A 24,668-nucleotide genomic window follows, 5' to 3' on the forward strand; every position below is an offset into this window, starting at 1 on the left:
GCTTTGCCTGCCCAGGGTCCCGGGTTTGATGCCCTGCACCGCCAGGCCCTTCGCCCTCGGCCCGGGACTCCGCTGCCAGGCAGCCTTGGCGGTTCGGAGACCGCTGGGCCCACGGTCTGTGCTGGAGTAAGGCAGCTCCCTCTGCTCCCCCTGGCAGCCACCTCCTTGGATCAGCCCCCCCTCCTTCAGTCGAACAAGCAGCCCTTGTTTTCCACATCTTTGGGGATGGATGGTGTTGGGGGTGGGGCTGGCTGCCATTTTGGAACGCCCCCTTGCAGACGGGGGCTCTCGAGCAGAGCAGCCTTTTGCCACCCGGCGTCCCAGTGAACGGACACCCTGCTGGGCCTGGGCTGGAGGGAGCGCCCGTTTGGCCTCCGGAGACGGCCCAGGGCAGGGGCGGAGCTGGTGAGCAGGGCCCCGCTCCGCTTCCACCTCGGTCGGAGGACCCACGTGTGGAGGGAGCCAAGGAGGTGGGGTGGGACATTGCTAAGGGAGGTTGGGCTGCCTGCCTGCCTTCTGGTGGTTGGAGGCCAGAGTATTTGGCCTGTTTCCCATGTGGACACATGCTCAGATGTAGCGGAGCTACGCTGTGGTCTTCCCATGCGCCTCCTCTCATGCTTCTGCCCCTTGATTTGTGGCGAAATCCTGCTTCGTTTCTGTTCAGCTTGTGGGAGCCGCATGCAGCGTGTGCTTGGCTGCCTCTTTCTGTGAATGCAGTGAGCGTGCCACTTACGCCTCCGTCCGGACCGCAGCGGAGGAAACGAGGCGAGCGCGCCTGCCCAGCTGCCTGCCAGCGTCCCAGGACAGAGGCTCGAGGCCCCTTGGCTCTGGGCCTGCCCCTTCCCCGGTCCCACTTTGGCCCTGCCTTGCCCGCCCGCCCCTTGGCCTGTGCCTTCTGGCCTCCTGAGGGTGGGGCCCCGGCCAGCCCCCCTTCCTCCCGCTGGTTTTGTGCTGCTCCGCCTTGCCGCAGCCGCTGCTCTCGGGCAAGTCTCCGTAAGAGCCGTATTTCATCTCGAGTCCATTAAACGGCTGCAGTTCCCGTCTATTCCCTGTCCTGTCATCTGCTGATTGTGAAGCTATTTATGTGGATCTGGAAGCTCTCTTTTCAAGCAGCAGCAGCAGCAGCGAGGCCTTTCCGCCTGTCCGGACTGCAGCAGCCCCGGCCTCGGAGTGCAGCACGTCAGCTGCAGGGCTCAGTGTTGCCTGGCGGCCGGCCCTGGACAGGGAGCGAGCTGCAGGGTGGGGCCCAGGCTTCAGCCGGCACGGCGGCAGTGCACAAGCCAGGCCCGCTGGTCTGGCGCATCTTTCTGGGGCGGGGGCCTTCTGTGGCACTGGCACCGGAGGGGAGGGGCCGCCCGCTGGCTCTTGGGGCACATGAAGGGGCGCTCTGAAAAGTCCTGGGGAGCGGCGCCTGCCACCGCCTCCGGCTACCTTCTTCCGGAGCTGTGGATGATTCTCTTTGTAGGTGTAAAAATAGCACATCAGAAGGGCTCAAATCTCAGAAGGTTTTCACCATTACCTGCGTTTACTTCGGGAAGCAAGCTCTTTCCTTCAGCACACATGACAGCTGACGGTCGGGGTGTCTCCAAATAGCTATTGTTAACTGCATCTCTGCCCTGGCCGCCGCTGGCTGGGGGCAGCCACACCTGGAATGAAGGGGCCCGGGTCTGGGTGGTGGTGGTGGTGTCTGTCTGGGGCTCTGCCTGCCCTGCCGTCACTCCCATGTGCTGGACACCTCAGCTGGGAGCAACGGACGCTCCTCTCCCTGTCCCCGGGCATTATTTAATTGGCACGGAGACACTGCGGCTGCTTCTCTTGACATGAGCAGTTCCTTCAGCTTGGAAGCGCCCTTATTAACCCAGATGCTGGGGCTCTGTGTCACGGCTGAATCACTGTCCGTGCCGCCCGGAGGGCTCCTCTTACTTTAGCTGCTTCTGCCCAGAGGGCTTGGGATTTGTCAGCACTCTCGGGCCACCTCGGCCCGGCCCCAAGCCGAGCCCTGCAGGGTGGAGAGCAGCCTGAAGGCCCACTGGGGCCCTTGCCTCGGCCTCTTGGTGCTCCTCTCCCAGGGGGCCTGGAGCTAGGCGGTGCCTGCCTGCCTGCCTGCCAGCCACCCACTCCCTTTCTGACCTCTCCCATGGCTGTGACTCATCCCTGGGCACGTGCCTTTTTCCAGGCCTCCAGCCCCTGGCAGCAGGTGGCCTTGCCTGAGTGCGGGGTGGGGGGGGCAGCCTCAACTTTGCCCATCCTTTGCAGGCTGCTCTGCCCAGCCATCGTGAGCTTGCAGTGCCCCACCCGCTGCCGTATTCTAGGCCTAACAGAGCTACGCGATGGTGAAAGAGTGAGGCTGATCACCACACCTAAAAAAGGATATTATAGAGCTGGAAAAAGGGCAGCTAAAATGGTGAAGGGGCTGGAGCATCTCCCCTATGAAAGGAAATTTACAACAGCTGGGATCGGTTAGCTTGGAAAAAGGAGGCTGAGGGGAGACAGGATCAACAAAATGATGCCTGGTCTGGAGAATGTGGAGAGGGAGACATTTTTCTCCCTCTCTCAGAATACTAGGACCCAGTGGGGTCATATCCCATGAAGCTGATTGGTGGGAAATTCAGGACAGACAAAAGGAAGGTCTTCTTCACACAGCGCATAGTTAAATTATGGAACTCACTAACACAAGATGTAGTGATGGCCACCAATTGGGATGGCTTTAAAAGGGCATTGGATACATTCTTGGAGGAGAAGGCTCTCCATGGCTACTAGCCCTGATGGTTGTGTGCTATCACCAGTATCCGAGGCAGTAAGCCTGTGTGCCCCAGTTGCTGGGGAACATGGGCGGGAGGGTGCTGTTGCACCGTGCCCTCCCTTGTTGGTCCCTGGTCGGCAGCTGTTCGGCCCCTGTGTGAACAGAGTGCTGGACTAGACGGACCCTCGGTCTGATCCAGCCTCAGGGCCCTTCTCATGTTCTCGGGGAGGCCTCCTCAATCTCTCTGTTGACTTATGTTGAGCCCCCCGCCGTTGGTGTGCACGAGTGTGTGGATGTGCCCTATATAGAGATGCAAACTATATCCATATTTGCCTCTTGCCGGCCCTGCAGTTTGCCTGGACCAGTTGGGAACATGTTGCACAAAGTGGCATTAAAGAACTAGTGGGGCAGTGAAAGATTAACGAGGAGCCGCGCCACGAGCTGATCCGCAGGGATCACAGGGAGTTGGCTGTGTCTCGTGCAAGGGAGCTGATTGCGGCTGCCTCGGATCCGGCCCTCCTCCTCCCCCGCGTGGGGTGCCTCTGTCGGCAGAGCGTCGCGCTGTGAAATGCTAAGTGCTGCTAATGCGTTTGCCGGCTCCACAGTGCCAGGAGTTCAGGGGCACGGAATCCAGGTGGGGTGAGGACGCTCCCCGGGAGCATTTGCCATCAATATTTCATTCGAGGCAGAGTGGATTTCCAGGAAGCTGTGCGCCGAGGCAGCGGGTTCTGCAAAGCTGTCTCAGCCCCCGAGGCAGATTGCGCTCTCTCTCTCTCTCTCTCTCTCTCTCTCATGGAAAAGGGATGAGTTGGCATCGCTGCCCGGCGTCCCTCTGTACCTTCTCTTCCCTTCTGGGTCAGAAAGGTGCCCTTGCGTCTTGCACGGTGCTGTCGGGCTGCTGAGGTACAGCTCTGGGCAAAAGGCCGAGGCGGTGCGTGCCAGTAGCCTGGCTCCGCTTGGGCAGGGGTCCCCGGGGGCAGCCTTTGGCATGGGAGGGAGGGAGCCTGAGAAGGCCCTGGGGACTTCCCGGAGGGGGTGCTCCTGGTCCTTCTGCGGAGTCCCAGCTGAGTGCTCAGTCCTGCTAGGATGGAAGCCTATTCCTTCGCGTGTGGCTGGCATTTCCCGCTTCCCTGCTCCACGGAGTGTCATTTCGCAACTTGCCAAGCAAGCCGCTGCCTGCGTGGGAACTGCCGTATCTCTGTAGGAGGGCGCCTGACTTCTGGGGCTTGGATGCTTCAGGGCCAAAGCGGGACCAGGGCAGGGGTGAGGCCCTTTGGCCAAGGGCCCCAATCCCCTGGCCAGGTGGCCAGGGAAGAGGTCTGCTCTGGGTCTCAGCCTGGCAGGGGTGGGGGCTAGTCGGGCTCGTTCCGTTCCTTCTTCAGCATCACGGCCTCCCAACACGGCCTGCAGTAGAGGCAAGCCAGCTCCTGTTGGATGTGGTAGAGAAGGCCCCTTCCAACTCTGCTGTTCTATGATTCTCTGATAAGGCAGAAGGCCCCAGGGCTGCTCGCGGGGAGGGCGGCCGGGCAGAGACTCCTGCCTGAGGCCCAGAGAGCCAACAAGATGGAGCTGAGGGTGGGCGTGTGCCTCCGGAGGGCTGCTGCGTTCCTCATTCCTCTACCGCCCGTTCGCCCGGCCTTGGGCAAGACAGAAGGGTGCCCCTTTCTCCTGGGATTCCACCTGCCTTGCTAATGCACGGCCGTGACTTTCCCGTCCTCCTCTCTGATGTGGAGGGAGGCTTCCGGGTGACCCAACATGTTTTGATGAAAGTGTGTTGAAGATGCTCCCAGTTTCACTGATATTTCCAAGGCATAAGAAATAGAGGGGGTTCATCTTGAGTTTTGTTTATGTAAAGTACCTATTTGCAGGGGATGTTTTCCTCACTTTTGCCACAGCACTGAAGCCTGTACAGTCAACGGCAACAGCTTTTATTTGCATAGAATTATAGAATAGCAGAGTTGGAAGGGGCCTACAAGGCCATCGAGTCCAACCCCCTGCTCAATGCAGGAACCCACCTTAGAGCATCCCTGACAGATGGCTGCCCAGCTGCCTCTTAAAGGCCTCTAGGGTGGGAGAGCCCACCACCTCCCTAGGTCATGGGTTCCATTGTTGTACTGCTCTAACAGTCAGGACATTTTTCCTGAAGTCCAGCCGGAATCTGGCTTCCTGTCACTTGAACCCATTATTGAGCTCAGGGGGAGTGTGACTCTGTTGATTCTCCTTGATCTCTCAGCCGCTTTCGATACCACCAACCATGGTATCCTTCTGGAACGTCTGACTGAGTTGGGAGTAGGAGGCACTGCATTGCAGTGGTTCCACCCCTACTTGGCGGGTCGGCTCCAGAAGGTGGTGCTTGGAGAACATTGCTCGGCCCCGTGGACTCTCCAGTATGGGGTTCCGCAGGGGTCAGTCTTGTCCCCCATGCTGTTCAACATCTACATGAAATGGTTGGGTGCGGTCATCCGGAGTTTTGGAGTGCGTTGTCATCAGTATGCTGATGACTCGCAACTCTACCTCTCCTCATCTTCATCAGATGAGGCTGTGGATGTGCTGAACCGGTGCCTGGCCGCGACAATGGACTGGATGAGGGCTAATAAACTGAAACTCAGTCCAGACAAGACTGAGATGCTGTTAGTGGGTGGTTCTTCTGACCAGATGGAGGGTGTTCTGGGTGGGGTTTCACTCCCTCTGAAGGAGAAGGTTCGTAGCTTGGGGTTTCTCCTAGAACCATCTCTGTCACTTGAGGCTCAGGTGGCCTCGGTGGCACGGAGTGCCTTCTACCAACTTTGGTTGGTGGCCCAGCAACGCCCCTATCTGGGCAGGGATAACCTGGCTTTAGTTGTCTATGTTCTGGTAACCTCCAAGTTAGATTACTGCAGTGGGGCTGCCTTTGAAGATGGTTCAGAAACCACAGCTTGTGCAAAATGCAGCGGCCAGATTGATATCAGGAACCAGAAATTTTGAACATATAAGACTGACTCTGGCCCGCTTGCATTGGCTGCCTGTATGTTTCTGAGACCGATTTAACGTGCTGGTTTTAACCTATAAAGCCTTATACGGCTTGAGACCACAATACCAGACGCAACGCCTCTCCCGACATAAACCTACCCGTACACAGCGCTCAACATCTAAGGTCCTCTTCCGGGTGCCTACTCAGAGGGAAGCTCGGAGGACAGCAACAAGAGAGTGGGCCTTTTCAGTGGTGCCCCCCCCCCCCAATTATGGAACAATCTCCCCGATGAGGCCCGCCTGGCACAATCATTGTTATCTTTTCAGCACCAGGTCAAGACTTTTCTTTGCTCCCAGGAATTTAACAGCATATATTGAGTTTTAATTGAGTCCAGAACTGTCTTTGTCTTGGCTGAGAGTTTAAAAATTGTTTTAGATGTTAGCTGTTTTTATGTTCTTATATTTTGTATATAGATTTTTAGTGTTCAGTTTTTTAATCTTTGTAAACTGCCCAAAGAGCTTTGGCTATGGGGCAGTATATAAATGATGATGATGATGATGATGATGATAATATAATTCCGTGTCTTGCACTCTGGGTTGATCAAGAAGAGCTCCTGTCCCTCCTCTGTGTGGCAACCTTTCAACTATTTGAAGAGTGCTATCAAGTATCCCCTCAATCTTCTCTTCTCCAGGCTAAACATGCCCAGTTCTTTCAGTTTCTCTTCATAGGGCTTTGTTTCCAGACCCTTGATCATTCTGGTTGCCCTCCTCTGAACCCCCTCCAGCTTATCATAGAATCATACAATAGCAGAGTTGGAAGGGGCCTACAAGGCCATCGAGTCCAGCCCCCTGATCAATGCAGGAATCCACCCTAAAGCATCCCTGACAGATGATTGTCCAGCTGCCTCTTGAATGACTCTAGTGTGGGAGAGCCCACCACCTCCCTAGGTAACTGATTCCATTGTCGTACTGCTCTAAAAGTCAGGAAGTTTTTCCTGATGTCCAGCTGGAATCTGGCTTCCTGTAACTTGAGCACGTTATTCCGTGTCCTGCACTCTGGGAGGATCGAGAAGAGATCCTGGCCCTCCTCTGTGTGACAACCTTTTAAGTCTTTGAAGAGTGCTATCATGTATCCCCTCAATCTTCTCTTCTCCAGGCTAAACATGCCCAGTTCTTTCAGTTTCTCTTCATAGGGCTTTGTTTCCAGACCCTTGATCATTCTGGTTGCCCTCCTCTGAACACGCTCCAGCTTGTCTGCGTCCTTCTTGAATTGTGGAGCCCAGAACTGGATGCAATACTCTAGATGAGGCCTAACCAGGGCTGAATAGAGAGGAACCAGTAGCTCATGTGATTTGGAAGCTATACTTCTATTAATGCAGCCCAAAATAGCATTTGCCTTTCTTGCAGCCATATCGCACTGTTGGCTCATATTCAGCTTGCGATCTACAACAATTCCAAGATCCTTCTCATTTGTAGTATTGCTGAGCCAACTATCCCCCATCTTGTAACTGTGCCTTTGGTTTCTATTTCCTAAATGTAGAACTTGGCATTTATCCCTATTAAATTTAATTCTGTTGTTTTCAGCCCAGCACTCCAGCCTATCAAGATCATTTGAAGTTTGTTTCTGTCTTCCAGGGTATTCGCTATCCCACCCAATTTTGTGTCATCTGCAAATTTGATCAGCGTTCCCTGCACCTCCTCATCCAAATCATTAATAAAAATGTTGAAGAGCACTGGGCCCAGGACTGAGCCCTGCGGCACCCCACTCGTTGCCTCTCCCCAGTTTGAGGAGGTTCCATTGATAAGTACTCTTTGAGTCCGATTCTGTAGCCAACTGTGAATCCACCTAATAGTTGTTCCATCTAGCCCACTTTTAGCTAGTTTGTTAATCAGAATGTCATGGGGCACTTTGTCAAAAACTTTGCTGAAGTCAAGATATATAACGTCCACAGCATTCCCACAGTCCACAAGGGAGGTTACCCGATGAAAAAATGAGATCAAATTAGTCACACAGGATTTGTACCTGACAAATCTATGTTGGCTTCTAGTAATCACCGCATTTATTTCAAGGTGTTTACAGATTGACTTCTTTATAATCTGCTCCAGAATTTTCCCAGGGATAGATGTCAGAATGACTGGTCTGTAGTTCCCAGGTTCCTCCTTTTTGAAGATAGGGACAACGTTAGCCCTCCTCCAGTCGTCCGGCACCTCACCCGTCTTCCATGATTTTGCAAAGATAATAGACAAAGGTTCTGAGAGTTCTTCCACTAGCTCCTTCATTACTCTAGGATGGAGTACATTACTCCGCTTTTGGGAGAAGACTGAGGCAAAGTAGGAATTGAGCACTTCAGCCTTTTCTTTGTCATCTGTTATCAATTTGCCATCCTCATTAAGCAGTTGAACCACCATTTCTTTCCTCTGTCTTTTACTACTCACGTATCTGAAGAAAGCCTTTTTAACTGCTTTTAGCATCCCTCGCTAATCTCAGCTCATTCACAGCTTTAGCCTTCCTGACGCCATTTCGGCACTTCTGCGCCACCTGCCTGTATTCTTCTTTTGTAGCCTGGCCTTCCTTCCACTTCCTATATGGATCTTTTTTTGTTTTCAAAAACGTTTCAGTTTCTGCATCTTTCTTGAAGTGTGGTGCCCAGAACTGGGCGCAGTACTCAAGATGAGGTCTAATCAGGGCTGAAAAGAGAGGAACCACGACTTCACACGATTTGGAAGCTATACTTCTATTCATGCAGGCCAAAATAGCATTTACTTTTTTTGCTGCCACATCACACTGTTGGCTCCGATTCAGCTTGTGATCTACAACAAGATCCTTCTCGCTTGTAGTGTTGCTGAGTCAAGTATCCCCCATCTTGTAACTGTGCATTTGGTTTCTTTTTCCTATGTGTAGAACTTGGCATTTATCCCTATTAAATTTCCTTCTGTCATTTTCAGTCCCTAGCCCCTTCTGAGCCCAGATGCTGCTGGGTGGAGGCTGGCGTGGCCCCTGGGTATGCACAAGTGGGCCCCCCTTGGGCGTGTGAGATGGCAGCCAAGAAGGGCTACATTAATAGAAGTATAGCTTCCAAATCACGTGGGGTACTGGTTCCTCTCTATTCGGCCCTGGTTAGGCCTCATCTAGAATATTGCGTCCAGTTCTGGGCTCCACCATTCAAGAAGGATGCAGACAAGCTGGAGCGTGTTCAGAGGAGGGCAACCAGGATGATCAGGGGTCTGGAAACAAAGCCCTATGAAGAGAGACTGAGAGAACTGGGCATGTTTAGCCTGGAGAAGGGAAGACTGAGGGGAGACATGATAGCATTCTTCAAAGACTTAAAAGGTTGTCACACAGAGGAGGGCCAGGATCTCTTCTCGATCCTCCCAGAGTGCAGGGCACGGAATAATGGGCTCAAGTTAAAGGAAGCCAGATTCCAGCTGGACATCAGGAAAAACTTCCTGACAGTTAGAGCAGTACGACAATGGAATCAGTTACCTAGGGAGGTTGTGGGCTCTCCCACACTCGAGGCCTTCAAGAGGCAGCTGGACTACCATCTGTCAGGGATGCTTTAGGGTGGATTCCTGCATTGAGCAGGGGGTTGGACTCGATGGCCTTGTAGGCCCCTTCCAACTCTGCTATTCTATGATTCTATGATTCTAAGGCTTTGCTCTGGACTCTTCTCGAAGGAACATCTCTGCAAGCCCGGCTGCACTAGGGGAGGGTTGCTGCTTGTGGGCTTCTCGGAGAAAGGAGAGGGTGGCCATTGGCAGTGGCCAGAGGCCAGACTGGAGGGACCCCTCTTGGACGGCTCCCTCGGGGCTCCCTCTTGTTAAATGCACCTCTGTTTGGACCTCTTCTGTGCTGTCATTTTGGGGCAGCTCCATCAATGTGCTGGGAGTATGGAGGGCTCACCGGGCTTTGTAGTGGCTCCTCTTCTGCTGCAAATCTTGTTCAAGTTGCTCCTGGCCGTTTCGTCTTTCCCAGGGTGCAGGTGAATCTCAGGTTTGCTAGGCAAAGGCTGCATGAAGCCCCCCTCCCCAGATGTGCGCTGGCTGAGGGCCGTGCTCACTCGGGGTCCTGGCTGGGCTGGCAGGACATTCCTTTGCATGGGCATCGCGGGTGCCCCTGCTGGCCCTGAGGGAGAGAGAGGGGGAGCACACTCTGTGCTGTTTCCTGCTCAAGCGCGTGTTGCTTTTCCAGGCCTGACGTGATTCTGTGCACACCTGACAAAGAATCCCCCCACCTTCGCCCCGCTTTGGTTGGATGGTCCAAGCCTCCCGCCTTGTGTGGGCGTCACCCCGCCTTGCTTTCTTCTCTGCTGCTTGCATGTGTGTGTGTGTGCGCATGCGTGCATGACCCACCGCTGCTTACAAAGCAGGTACTTTGAGGGCGACTAGATCGCATGGATGAGCCTTGAGAGAGAGAGCGCGCGCACATGCTCTCTCTGGCCTTTGCTTTGAGCAGCCCCTTGACTAGGTCTGAAGGCGCGTCCATCTCCTGATGGCAGCGAACGTGTGGTAACGCTGCTGTAGCCACGGATGGTCTGCCTCAGCCAGCCTGCTGCGGAGTCTGGCCGTGAAGCAGCCCACAGAGAGCCGCCCGCCTTGTCCAAGGCCTCCTTGTGCAGAGAGGGAGGAGTGGCCGTGGCTGCCGTCGGAGGCCACGTGAGTGCCTGTCTCCTTCCACATCGAGAGCCGAGAACAGGGCTGGGCTGGGGATATGGCCCGAGGCGGGCCGTGTACCTCTCCTGCCCTGCAATCTCCATGCTCGTCCAGGGCATCCAAGTAGTAGTGTTTGATTTTTCCTCCAGGCCAGGACTTCTGGCTCCAGCCCAGCTTGGGCCTCCAAAGAGCTAAAAATGCCTTTTCTTTCGGAGCCAGCCAGCCAGCCGGCCAGCCGGCCGGGGGCCTTGTCTCTCCGAGTGAATTAATAGCAGGATCTGCCATCAGGGAGAGGAGGCAGGCCAGGGCCTGACCTATTTAAGGCGAAGGAGGGGATGTGAGCCGCAGTCTAAGCAGCCGCTGGAATGAAGGAAAAGCTGCACAGGGCTGGAGCTGCGGCGGCTGTGGGAACTTGCTGTCCAGGCCAAGGCTCGCCCTGCTTACCTCATCCACCTGCAAGCATCCCCAGAGGAGCTGTACAGAGATGCTGCTGCCTCCTCACTTGCCCGGTCAGGCCGCTTCTGCGGCTGTCAGTGGGCACTTCCAGCCGGAGGGGCCAAGGCCAGGTTCTCCCAGGCCAGGCAAGGGGGAGCTATGCCCTGGAGGGTACCAAAGGCCCTTCAGCACACCTGAAGAACCTAACTTTGAACAGCTGGTGCAAGCACTGTCATGAATTCGCACTAGTAGCTTTTAACTCAGCAGGAACAGAATGAAACATCTACTTCCATAAACAAAGCCAGGGCATGTCGTTGTATCTAAAATAGTTTTTAGGCTGCCTTTAAGTGTGGAGTGTTCTCCATAGTGGCAAAACAATCTTGCAATGCATGGAGGGAGAGCAGCAGAATGCCGTGGGTGAGTTCAGCCCCCCACCCCGTGCATCCCCTCCCTGACTGAGTAGATCTCTCGGGGTTTATGGTCAGATTGAGTGGTTGTGGGTCAGTTACCCTTTTGTCCTCCTCACAGGATAACATCAGAGGGTGTGTGTGTGGGGGATAGTCCTGTTGTTACCTATTCAGTGCATCCTTGTGGGGGAAGAGAGGGTGCTTGACGGCACCCCCGAGGAGGAGGAGGAGGAGGAGGAGGGTGCTGAGGGAGGGGCCTGGCTAAAGACAGAGCTGTGTGTCGTGTTGGCGTGCTTACGAAGAGTTGCTTTCCAAATGGTACCTTCAGCTTTAAGCCCTAGAAGCTCCCTGGCTCCAGAGGCAGGACGGGTGCGACCCCTGTGTGGATGCCTCTGGATGGCTGTTCCATGGCTACCGAGCAAGCCCAGGCTCAGCCCTCCAGTTTCGGGCTGGAGCCGGACTTCGGCACCTGCCTGACCGCACCCCTTTCCTTATTTGGGTAGGCAGGGACTCCTGAGAGTGGGGAGGCAAGCACCGGATCTGACCTGGCTTGCTACTCTTGACCTTCTGTGCTTCTGACAAGTTCATGCCTCTAGCAAGGGATCCCGATAGCCCGAGGCAAAACCAAGGAGGCACGCCACGTTTTCCAGAACACGTAAATAGGCATATTAAAGAAGAAAAAGGGAATTAGGAGTGAGCAGTGAAGTGATCGATTTTGCCAAAGGCACCAAATTATTTAAGGTGATGCACGCTGGGGCAAAAAATCCCAACTTCAAATATAACCTGGTGGGATCTGAGCTAGCAGTGACTGATCAAGAAAACGATCTTGGGGTTGTGGTGAGCAGCGTGATGAAAACGTCAGTCCAGTGTGCAGCCGCTGCAAAGAAGGCAAACTCCATGTTAGGCATTATTAGAAAAGGAATTGAGAATAAAATTGCCAGCCTCATGCTACAAATCTGTGGTGCAACCACACCTACAATTTAAGTCACCACACCTTAAAAAAAGATATTGTAGACTGGACGAAGTGCAGAAAGGGGCAACTAAAATGATGAAGGAGCTGCAGCATCTCCCCTATGAGGGAAGGTTACAACAGCTGGGATGGTTTAGCTTGGAAAAAGGAGGTTGCGGGGAGACTTGATAGGGTGTGCAAAATTATGCATGGTGCGGAGAAGGTGGAGAAGGAGGCATTTTTTCTCCCTCTCGCATAATACTCTGTGAACAGAGTTCTGGACTGGATGGACCCTTGGTCTGATCTAGCAGCAGGGCTGTTCTATTAGTCCACCACTCTGGGTGTTGGACTAATAGATCAGAACTTGATAATCTACCATTTACCTAAAGCAGGCCCGATTCAAAGTGCTGGTATTAACATTTAAAGCCCTAAACGGCTTGGGGCCAGGTTATCTGAAGGAGCGCCTCATCCCATATGTACCTGCCTGGACCCTAAGGTCATCCTCAGGGGTCCTTCTCTGCGAGCCCCTGCCAAAGGAAGTGAGGCAGGTGGCTACCAGGAGCAGGGCCTTCTCTGCTGTGGCACCCCGGCTGTGGAATGAGCTCCCTAAGGAGGTTCGCTTGGCACCTACATTATATGCTTTTAGATGCCAAGTGAAGACCTTTTTATTCTCCCAGTATTTTAACAGTCTTTAAATAAATTTTAACTTGGTGTTTAAAATTTGTAATTTTGCATTGCTGCTGTTTTTATCTGGTTGAGCTTTTATATTGTATTTTGTACTATGGTTTTATACTGTTGTTTTATACTTCGAATGTTTTTAATTTTTGTGAACCGCCCAGAGAGCTCCAGCTATTGGGCAGTGTAGAAATGTAGTAAGTAAATAAATAAACAAATAAATAACTCCGTGCCTCTCTGACATGCAAAGAACTCCCGGTTGATGAGGGTGGTCAGTCACGGGGCTATTGGGCGATCAGGCAACCATGGGTCCCAGTTACTGCTTCCGTATCGAGGGAAGAACATGTCTGCTGTATCCCGAGGGCTTCGCTCCATGCTGGCAGGGCAGCCCACCTCGCTAACAACGTTGGCCGTTTTCAATTTAACGATGTACTTCTTATACAGGGAATCTTCCACAGATAGGTTGTCAGAGTCACAGCTCAGGCAAATTTGAAGGAGCTGTTCAAAGGAGGGAAAATGTATAGAATAGATACAATTTCTTTAAAAGATAGTCTGCTTCGTTACTGGTTCCTCCTTAAATTTGTTTTAAAATTGATTTTATGAACTTTCCGTATTGATATGGACTTGTGTATGTTTTATATTGTAAGCCATCTTGGGAAAACTGTAGTCTTGAAAGGGTTTGAAATAAATGCATTAAATAAAAAAATGCATTCGGTAGAGAAAGTAATACATTGAAATAAAGTGTTGCAGGAGCTGGTGTGCTCTGGCAAGCATAATCCCTTCAGGCTTTACAGATCAAAATGGCTCCGGAGTATGAAGACCAGCAGTGCTGTCATTAAAAGCAGACAAATTGCCCACCAGAAGCTCGGAACGGCCTTGCCGGGAGGCTCGCTTGCCTTCCTTCACCCGCACCGGAACTGCCGTGCCGTGGAAGGAGGTTCTCACGTCCTCTCCTGCCCGGTCGCTGTTTTGTGCCAAACGCAGTTCCCCGCGTGGGTGTTCTTAAGCGGCCTTTTCCGTGTTTCGCGAGGCGGCCCAGAGGCCAGAGGGGAGCGGCTCTTGCCTGCTCAGCCAGAGAGATCCGATCTGCCCAGTCTCGCCTGCCGTCACGGCTGGCAAACGGGAGGGACCTTGGGCTGTACTGGGCCTTTGCTGGTGGGGTGGGGAAGGTGGGGTTTCCCTTTTTGAGAGCTTGAGGCCCTAACCAGCACAGGGACGGAACAAAGAGCAAATCTGCCGCCTTACTCTGGCGCACCGAACGCGGAAGGCCCCTGGGAACGGCGTGAGGGCTCCCAGGAGCAGGCCGTGGCTGTGAGGGAGCCCGTTCCCTTTAGCTGGGTGCTTGTGACATAAGGCGCTTCACAGGGGATCGGCACTCGGCAGCAGGTTTTAGAAGCGTCTGTCTGTTTCTAGGTAGGCTACTCAGTCCCGAGAACTTGGGGCACGTGTTTCTGGCGTAGCTCCAGTCCTTCCCAGGATCTCACAGGAGTGAGGCGGAAGCCACGCTTGAGGGGGCCTCTGCCGTTCCCACGGATGGCAGGAGTCTCCTTGGGCCTCGCAAGCGGCACTGGTGGACGGCCTCCCGCCCTGCGTCTCCTCCTTCCCATCATCCCCTGGCCAGGGAGGACATTCCCCCCTCCAGTCGTGTCTCTCTTGCACGAATCAGGGCCTGGGCAGAGGGGCAGCAGGTGGTGTTCACCTGGGCCTCCTCCGCCAGCATCCCACCTCCCAGTGCTTGGAGGATTGGGCAGGCAGGGTCACCCTCTCTCCCTCCCTCCTTCCCTCCCTCCCTCTGGGCCCGCAGACATGGCTGGCTTTGCAAAGGGGCCTGGCTGGGGTTGGAGCCGCTCCATCTGCCCTGTGTCCAAAGAGAGGGCTGTGCCCCACGGAGGCTGGCTGGCTGTTGGCCCTGGCTACAACGGTGTGCCGAGGGCTGCGAGCAGTCTGAGCCCCCTCCCTTTCCTTGCCCTCCCCTCCGTCAAAGCCTTCGAGCCTCCTCTTCCTTGCTGGGCAGCTGCCTCCTGAGTCCTGCTTGTCCCAGGTCCACTGCTGGCCCGGGCGGAGGCTGCGTCTGCCAGGCGCCTCCGTCCTCCGCCGCCGGGCCTGATGGGTGGGCACCCGGCTGCCGCTGCCGCCGCCATTGGCCCGTGCAGCTGCTCCTTTCCACACGCTGCATTGGCCGGTGGGCGAGCCCTTCACGCCTCGTCCTCCTCCGGGCTTCTCTGGGAGGGGCCGGAGAGGTTTCCAGGGAGGGCAGCTCAGCCAGGCCAGGCCAGGCCCCGGCAATTGTCAGTTGGGCCAATTAGCAGATATGGCCGGACCTGCCTTGCGCCGTGGCTTCCAGTTGTAACATGCACACACAGCTCAGCAGGTGAATTGAGAGGGGGGTTGTGTGCTCTGGCAGCCCCCTTCCTCCACAACGCCATTCTGGTGTGCACAGGGAAAAGCAGGGGGGTGGACTCAATGGCCTTAGAGGCCCCTTCCAACTCTACTATTCTGTGGTTCTATGGGGGGGGGGGCAGTTCAGAGTCTTGCCCTCCCCGCTGTGGATCGCAGCTCTCGGTGGAACAGCACTTTGGGTGCTTCTCTTCCCACTGATTGTAGGCCAGCCCCCCCCCCCCCCCCGTGAGCAGCATTGTGGCCGTGCACTGCCTGGTCTGCACTCCCCCTCCCTTTTGAGTAGAGGGGGGCCCTGTTGCAGGAGAGGAGGGCCGCTCGCTTGTGGTGAGGGGCTGCCCTCCTGGCGCTCCTGCCGCTGCCGCTCCCGCAGAGTCTTCCGAGACTTCCTGCTCTTCCCCTCTGACTTCACCCAGTGGGGCTTGTTGCTTGCTGAGGGGCGCACGATGCTGCACACTTCACATGCCCCCCCCCTTCCCCGGGCAGCACTCGTTGGTCCCAAATGCTGGCTGGCGGTCCATCTGGCTTTGCAGCCCAGCTCAGCTGCTGCGCCTGGTGCTGGTCTGTTACGAAGGTGATGGGGAAGCGGGCGAGGGCACGGACTGCGTTTGAGCGCTGTGTTGGGGCTCTGCTGCTCTGACGGCTGCCAGTATTTGCGCTCCCGGTGAGGGGGCTGAGTGCACTGACCGCTCATCAGCCGGGGCAGCTCCTCGTGGAGCGCTCAGCTTCAAAGGCAGCAGCAGCAGCAGCGCTCAGGTCCCCTCGCAACGTGTGCCTCGAACGCGCAGCGGAGAAGAGAGGTGAGGGTGGCTTTGCAGCGTGCCTCTCAAGGACACGAGGCGAGCCCTGAGGCTGGACCAGACCAGGGGTCCATCCAGTCCAGTGTTCCGTTCACCCAGGGGCCGGCCAGCTGCCCGCGGGAAACCCACAAGTGGGATGCGAGTGCAATAGCACCCTTCCGCCCATGGTCCCCAGCAACTGGGGTGCATAGGCTTACTGCCTCTGATATTGGAGGTAGCACAGAGCCATGATTTCTAGTGGCCGTGGAGAGCCTTCACCTCCAGGAATTTATCCAACCCCCTTTTAAAGCCATCCAAATGGGTGGCCATCACTACATCCTGTGGCAGTGAGTTCCATAGTTTAAACCCTGTGCTGTGTGAAGAGGTCCTTCCTTTGGCCTGCCTTCTTGCTGGCTGGCCAGCAGCCTAGCATGCTCCAAGTGAGGCCTGGCCAGCAACTGGGTGTTGGGGAGGAGGAGGAGGAGGCTGCTTTGGGGCCAAACCCAGGTGACGCTTGGGGAGGTCTTGCTCAGAGGCTCATCCTCTGGGGATTTCTGCTGGGCTGAGGCAAGCCCTGGCGCTTCTCTGGAGCTCGCCGCTTTGTAGCCTGTTAGGGGCTTTGTCGCTCTGCGGATTCTGCCTCCCCTGCAGACTGGGGAGGCCGTGAGCGCTGGTGTGCCCACCCGCCCGCGTTCCTGATGATGCTGAACCGCCATGGGTCACAGTGGCTCGGGCCCTGTGTGTCATTTCGGCCTCTTTGCAGACATGTGTGTGTGTGTGTTTTGAGAAGGAAGGGCTGCCCACTGGGACCGCGCCAGCATCTGATAAATTGAACTCCCTCCTAGGAGCTCTTTATTGCCTGCCGGCCTGAACTGTCTCCCTTCTCAGCCGTTCTGGCACACCGCGCAGAGTCCTCAGCAGCAGGGCAGGGGGAGAAATCAATTTCCCGGCTGGGCAGGTATCAGATGGGGAGCTGCGTTTCTCACCGCTGCTGTTGGGGCAAAGGAGGAAGCCGGGCCTGCCTCACCCAGGGAGCAGGAAGGCCCCGGATTGGATCGCCTCCTGCCTCCCCGTTACACGCCTTGCAACTCTTCTTGCGCACCTTCAAGGGATCTTGGCTTGGGCCCCCTGGGCGCAGCCCGCCTCAGAAGAGAGCCAGTTCAGGGGAACCGTGAGGCTGTCCCTGGGCGCCAAAGGGCTGTGAGGTTCGTGCCCATGGTTCAGAGCGTGGCGGGGGGGGGGGCGTGTGTGCAGATTGCCCCCTTTCAGAAGGGCCCAAGGGCTGCGGAGGCTTGTGGTCTTCCCCGGCTCTCCCCTCCCCGCCCGTGGCCCCAGGTGCAGCGCCTGCTCCTGCCCGCCCGCCCGTGGTGCGCGCCCAGGCCTTCCCCAGCCTGGGACCAGCTGAGGCTCTCGGCTAATTGGCGCAGTGGCTTTCCTGGGAGGCGGACGTGGCAGGTCCTGCGGCGGGGCTCCCCGTGGGATAACGGATTGTCATGCCTCGGCTGATTATCTAACAAGCTGGTGCGACGTGTAACGCAAGCTGACAAGACAAACAACTTCATTAATTGGCGGCAGCAGCGGCGGCTCCGGCCCTGGCCCCGGCGGAGTCCCACGCCTGAGGCGAGCTGCGGAGGGGCACCTCAGGGCGGCCTGGGCTCTCCGGCTCGGGCCCAGGCCTCGCGTCCGCCCCACGACCGGCTTCCTGCTCCTTCCGAGAAATCTCCGCTCGTGAGGCGGGTGCAGCTGGGTGGGTCGGGAGACAGGCGCCCTGCTGGTTTGGCTGCAGAGGCCCAGGCGCAACATGGAGCCAAGCTGAAAGGGGGGGGGGGGGTTGCTTCAGGCACTCCTGCTTCCGCCAGAGAACATCTCCAGTTGAGGGATGCCAATTCCTGGGGAAAGAGCAGCCTTGGCTGCACCTCGGAGCTCCTCTGAGCCTTGCCGGGCGCGCATGTGTGTCTGTGTGCGCATGCGTGCGGTGCGCCCATGTGCCAGCTTGCTTTGCCGCCTCCTCCTTTCCGGCGATTAGCCCCTGTTAGTGGGGGGAGCTGCCTGCTGCTCGCCTGTGAGGATTGGGGTGGGCTGCTTTGGAACACGTCCACTTCCCTGCCAGCTGGTGGGAAGTGGGCAGAGAGTGCTGCCCCCTTGCCCACCGCCACGTGTGCCCTGGTCCCCCCTCCTCCACATAGAGCAGGAGTAAGCCCAGGCTCTGGCTTCCCCCAGAGGTCCGAAGAGCCCCCCCGCGTCTGTCCCGTAGCCACGTGGCTTGGTGGATCCGGGGCGGGTGGAGAGGGGCTGCCCCCTGCAGCGCCCGTCTGGTGACAGGTTTGCTGCCGGGAGGGGGCGGTCCCACCCCTCCAGCCATGCTTGGCGCCCTCCCTCCTTGGGGGAGCCCTTGCAAGGGGTCCGATTCTGATTCGGGATTGGGGATTTATGCATAGTTCAAACTGGTGTTTTGTTTTGCTTCCTCTTCTCTTCCGCCAGGCGTGGGCAGGGGGAGTAGGACTCTTCCCCCCCCCTCCCACGTGGTGGCCCGGAGATGGCTCTCCCATGGCTCGAGCTCGCTCGACTCGCCACACAGCGCAGGTCCTCCCAGGGTGGGTGTGCTGGCTGGCTACCCCTAATCCTGGCGGGAGATGAAGGTGGCAGGCGGGCCCGCTGGCTCCTTTGATGGCCCTTCCGCGTCTTCAACCCTGTTAAATGAGAGGATTAAAGCTGGCTTCCAGCCTCGCAGTGATCAAAAGCCTCTTCTGCGGGAACTGGCCTCTGACCCAGGGCCCCGGGCTTCCATGTCCCATTAGCTTTTTCCGAGGCTGCTCAGATCAGTGGGATGGGATGGGGAGGTTCTCGGTCTCTCTCTCTCTCCACACCCCCTCTCTCTGTCTCTGTTGTGCAGAGCCGGGCCAGGAAAGGAGCCTTGGCTCCTTGGGCTTGCCTTCAGAGAGCCACGGGCCGGGCCGTGGCTCTGTGGCAGAAGAGCCCCTGCGTGGCATGCAGAAGGCTCCCGGTTCAATCCCCATCGGCATCTCCAGGGAGGATGGGAGAACGGCCGCCTGAAGCCCTGGAGAGCCACGGCTTCTGCCAGTCTGTGTAACAGCGAGGCCGATGATGGGCTCGGGCAGCGCCTGGCATTCCTGAGAGAGCCGCACGCAAGTCAAAGAGACGGCTTCGGAGGGTGTCCCTGCAGCCCCCTCCGGCTGAGCCGTGCCATCTTCGCCATCTTTGGGTTTGTCTCAGGCCTCTGTCTCTGCGGTGGGATGCAGTTGACGGTACCTGGGCAGCAGCTGGCGGCCGGCCTTCTTCCAGCCAGCCTGGCAGGGAGGATTGAGAGGAGACCTGGCTGGCAGCAGACAAGCCCCTGTCGTGTGCTCTGATGAGCCGGGCCAGGCCGGGTGGTTGTCGTCCTGCTGCTGCCGGGCAGGGCCTGCATGTGAGCGACGGGCTGAGCCCACCCGTTCGTTGTCGTCTTTCTGTGCAACGGGGACGGCGGGCACGAGAGCTGGCGTGGATCAGTGCCACCTGATAACCGTGCAAATCTTGTTAAAATGGCCGGCTGGCAATTACCCGTCTCCAGCAGGGAGCCTGTTCTGATAATGAAATTGATAAGATGGAAGTTCTCTTTCTGGTTCGGCTCAAGCAGCTGATTTTCTCCCATTTAATTGAACTTTGCTAATGAGCTTCTAATGAGTCTTGAGCCTGAAGAAATCTATTAGTTTGCTGGACTCTGGCGTGGTCTTGGGCCCTGTCCAGGCTGTGGACGAGTTCCTGCTTCCAAAACAGACCCGGGGCGGAAGAGCAGCCGACCAGTGCAGCGTGCTGAGCGGGGCTGGGGGTGGGTGGGAATCGCTTGAATCCACCCGGTCATGGCCAGCGGCAGCATGGACGGAAGGCCCTTCCTGGCACTGGGTTAAAACCACCCAAACCGGCTTTGGGTTTACACTTAGGGCACCACCGAGATGTAAGCGCAGAAACCCTTTAAAGAGCTGCTGTCCGGCTTAAAAAGAAGCCTGTTGAATCTAACCGGGGGCGGAGAGGGTGGGTGGGCGCTCCATGGTTCCCACAGTGGCCAGACTGGTGTAGAAATGTACAATTTCTGGGAAGTTTGAAGTGAAATGTGTGTAGGGGGGAGAGAAATATGTATATATATGCGCAACGCTTACTTTTTGGGCACCCCTTGCAATTTTTTAGTCTTTCCGTTTCTGTTGTTTTAAATCTGTTACTGTATTTTAAACCTTTGCACTGGTGCTAGGTTTCTGTTTTTATTTTATATTGTAGTTTTAAACTTTTAAACGTGTTTGTTGTATTTAATTGTGTTTTCTTTTATAGTTTTAGTTGTTGTGAACTGCCCAGAGAACTTTGTCTGTTGAATGATATAGAAATGTAATAAATAAAGTTTGCTTTGTTACTTCAGGAGCATAAAATGTATTGCATGTAACTTGGTTTACTCATAAAACGATCATCAAAATTAAAATATTTCAAAGTAAATAGTAAATTTGTAATTATTGTCTGAAGAAACTATACTTTTAAATTTAATATACCAAACCTGATAATTTTCTGAGCAAACCGAGTTACACATAATGCATTTTAGAAACTTCGGCAAGTAGGTCCCTGAAACATCTGAATCAGCCTAGAAGCAGGAAGAGCTGGAGGCAGAGGAGGACTTGGTGCATAATTGGCTATTCCTGTTTGTGAGGAATTGGTTGGGGTGGGGTCTTAGGGAAACCTGGTCTGAAGGGGTAAAGGGGGGTGCTGAGTTTTCTGCAGAGGTTATGATTTGGGTACTCTAGTCACATAGTGGGAAACCGAGGGAGGTCGTGGGCTCTCCCACAGTAGAGGCCTTCAAGAGGCAGCTGGACAAGCATCAGTCAGGGATGCTTTAGGGTGGATTCCTGCATTGAGCAGGGGGCTGGACTCCATGGCCTCGTAGGCCCCTTCCAACTCTGCTATTCTAGGATTCTGTGATCACAACTTGGAGCTTCCCTAAATGTCTTATCAGTAAAATGTACATTAGATCAATAATTTTAATAACAAACAGAAGAAATAACGATGCTGGGAATCTTACGGAGAGGATGAAAAAAGCCGTTTCCCCTGCATGGCTTCAAGATGTGAAGGAATTTTACATCCTTGGTATTATATAAAAAATCTTATTACGTAGAAATCGTTTTGGGGTGTAAAAGTCAGGTAGCGGTATATGAACACCCCCTTGCCATAAACATTTTATTCATTTTAAAAGAAAATATTTCATTATCCTACATTGTTCCATTATCCCCCATTATTTGGAAAAACAGCAGCAACAATCACCCTTGAAAAAAACAGAAAATGTTGGCATTCTCTCAAAAATGTCCCCCCCCTGCCCCCCCTTCACATGTCTAGTCAAATGCCTCTGGGAAGCCCATAGGCAAGATCAACTGGTATTCAAAGGGAGACTGCTTCTGGACCTGGAGGTTCCATCTTTCCCTCCTCCTCCTCTTCCATGAATTTCTGAAATTCCCTTTAAAGCTGCCTAAGCTAATAGCTTCCACCACGTCTGTAGCAGTAGCAAACGCCACAGACATATGTGCTGAGCGAAGAATTTCTTTTGTTTATCCTGAATCTTCTGCTAATGGATTGCACTGGATGACCTTGAATTACTCAAGCTTTTTTCCTTCTTCTTCTTAAAGTACAAAGCCCCAATGATTGTGCTTCTTCTCACAGGGGCATTACTCCAACCCCTTGGATCACTTGAATTACCCTTTGAATTGCTTTTTTAAATCATAGTCCTCAGGGCCCGGCCTGGTGTCTCCTGGGCAAACAGTTGCAATAGCAACCATCTGTGGGTGTTGCAGATTGTACCGCTCCACCATGCCAAACCTCCTTCCCTGTGAGGAGTAGAATTATCCCAAAACATGTGCAAAGTGTGTGGGGCACGGACTCCCCCCCCACATAATTGGGATTGCCGGGATGCACTGAACCCCCTCTTTATACTCTAAAGGGTTAGAAGTATTTCCAGAGCTGTCTTGGAGGCCAGGGGTAGGGGGTATGAAGGCCAAAAGAAGGCTAAATTCCTCAGCGGGGGTATGGGGATGGGTGGGGGGAGGCTGCCTTTCGCACCCGCGATTCCCCTTCTGTTCTTGGGCAGGGCTGGCAGGGTGCCCTGAGGCCCTCCCTCTCGCCTGCTAAGTGCTCTTTCAGCAAGTGCATTCTGGCCCCTTCAGCCTCTCGCCTGCCTGGTGTGGGGCGCACCGAGCAGAGTGGAGCCACCACTTCCCACGGTTTAAGCTAGACTTCCGTTGAGGCAAGCTAAAATTGCATTGGCCTTTTTTGCAGCTGCAACACACTGCTGTCTCGTCTCTAAGCTTTTTGAGAAGCTGCGTTGGGTTCTTCTGCAATCTCCCGTTCTCCCCGCCCAGCTCATGTGGGATTGTCTGTGGTGGCACATTTAGTATCTCCTTTTTTAGGAAGTCCCTTTGCTCTTTGAACTCCTTTTCCTGTTAGCTTTTCCTACTGTGGGAATCCGACTCTTCATTGTTCTGAGTTTATTGAAACCAGCTTTCCTGAAGTCTGAGGTACAAGTTTGATTTCACTAGTTCCCCTTAGAGTCGAGGACTCAAGCGTTACGTGGTCACTCCCCCCCCCCCCAAAGTTCCTGTGACTTTCCCCTCACCCCCTAAGTCTTCCCTGCTTGTCAGAATGAAGTCCAGGGACGTCTGCGCCCCTCGTTCCTTCCTGCCCTCTCTGAAGGAGAGAGGCGTCAGGGGCTTCCTGGGGAGACCGGGCTTGGCAGCGTTTGTCTCCCAACCGATATATCAGGGTAACCAAAGTTGCCATGACGATGACGTCACGCTCCCTTGAAATATCTGCTGCCACGTGCTTATGGAAAGCGTCGTCCTCTTCTCCTCCTCTGCCAGGTGGTCGGACTTCAACCACACTCTTCGTTTTGTTGCTTCCTCCGTTTATTTTAACTCAGGTGCTTTTAATATGGCCGCGAAGCTCATTCTCTTGAATTTTCTGTGAAGGTGTGAACATTTCTAACATCTGGTGCAACTCCTCCGCCCTTCCTATGGTTATCAGTCATGCTGGAACCAGTTATACCCTTCAGTTGCTATATTCTACTTCTGGGAGCCATCATTCATATGCCTATTAAGTCATATTTTCCTGCTTGAATCAAGAGTTCAAGCTTGTCCTGTTTATTCCCCGTGCTCTGTGCGTCCGTGTAAAGACATCGAAAGCCATGAACTTCATGCTCCAAGGACCCTCCGGCATTTTTATGAAGAGGTTTCTCAGGGCCCCACCGCCGCTTCCCAGCCCCTGCTGCAGTGCGCGAGCCCCGACCTGGTGCCCTCCCATGTGCTTCCTCAGGTGATGCTGCTGCAAACTGGCAGAGGTGTCCAACCCCCCCCCCCCCCGCACCTGGCTGGGTTGGGCTCCTCCCGCCAGAGGCCTGGCTCCATCCACAGCCGCCTCCTTTGGGCTGGTGCTGGAAGAGACTTCTAGAGCTTCCACGCGGCCTCTCTCAACATCTGCATCGGAGAAACGCGATGACCTCAGTGTGTACCGCGTGTGTAGATTCCAGACTTGGTAGACGTGCTCTGTAGCCTTTGCACAGGAGGACCAAGGCAGCTGCCTCCAGGTATGTCACCGTGGGAGCCCTAAGCCATCCGCACGATGTAGGAGGAAGGTGTGCTTTGAAGGGCCACCTGTGCAGTGGTCCCAATCAGCCTTTCTTTCCCTCCTGCTCTGGGTTAGACTGGAAGTGCTCACACGGCCCTTCAGGGCATGAGTATGGAGAGGGTGTCCCCTGGGGGAAGGGAATCATAGAACAGTAGAGTTGGAAGGGGCCTACAAGGCCATCGAGTCTGACCCCCTGCTCAATGCACCCTACAGCATCCCTGACAGATGGTTGTCCAGCTGCCTCTTGAAGGCCTCTAGTGTGGGAGAGCCCACAACCTCCCTAGGTAACTGGTTCCATTGTCGTAGCGAGAGCTACTGTTCCGGGGCTAAAGCTGAGCATTTTCCAAAGCTCTTTTTATGCCTGCATGGAACCATCTGTCAGGGATGCTTGAAGGGGGATTCCTGCATTGAGCTGGGGTTAGACTCAATGGCCTTGTAGGCTCCTTCCAGCTCTAGGATTCCGTGAGTCTATGAACCCCCATCCGCACGACCGCACAGGCATCTGTTCTAGGTAAGCAGCCTGCTTCCCTCTCTTCCTGCACCTGTCCTGTGGTGCGTTACAAATTCTCCTGTTACCTTGCTTAATACTTTGAAATATGGGAGAAATGTCAGGCTACCCTCCAGTCTGGCTGCCGGGTGAAATATGCCGGTTAAGTGCCCTAATTTCCACGTGACAAAAACATTTCAAATCTAGCAACTAGGACAAAGAATGCAAATACATGCAAAATAATTTGCATAACCTCTTCAGACTGCAGCATTTGGGCCCCTCCCTGTGAAGCCCATGTCCTATGCAAAGCTTTCCCTGGACCCACCGGCACTCGGGGCTTTTGTGCCATGCGCCTGTTACCCCCCAGTGCACCTTTCTGCCTTCGGGCGTGCCTCGCTGGCATGGAGCCTGCTCTGGGCCTGCATGCGCTCACACGGGCGGCAGGCGTTCTTCCCACGGGATCCGTCCGTCCGTTCTTGGCTCAACTTGGTGGCGGTGGTGGGAGCTTGCGGGGGCGGGGGGGGGGGGCGGGTTTCCTGACTGTGCTCTA

At 55.1% G+C, this 24,668-nt stretch overlaps 1 protein-coding gene across 1 annotated transcript in view; it reads left to right on the forward strand.

Moving 5' to 3' along the window:
• SND1 (staphylococcal nuclease and tudor domain containing 1) overlaps positions 1-24,668 on the forward strand; it is a 225,939-nt gene that overhangs the window by 44,016 nt on the left and 157,255 nt on the right. The window lies entirely within an intron of this gene.

The sequence above is a fragment of the Elgaria multicarinata genome, chromosome 9 (assembly GCF_023053635.1).
Source record: "Elgaria multicarinata webbii isolate HBS135686 ecotype San Diego chromosome 9, rElgMul1.1.pri, whole genome shotgun sequence".
Taxonomy (NCBI): Eukaryota; Metazoa; Chordata; class Lepidosauria; order Squamata; family Anguidae; genus Elgaria; species Elgaria multicarinata.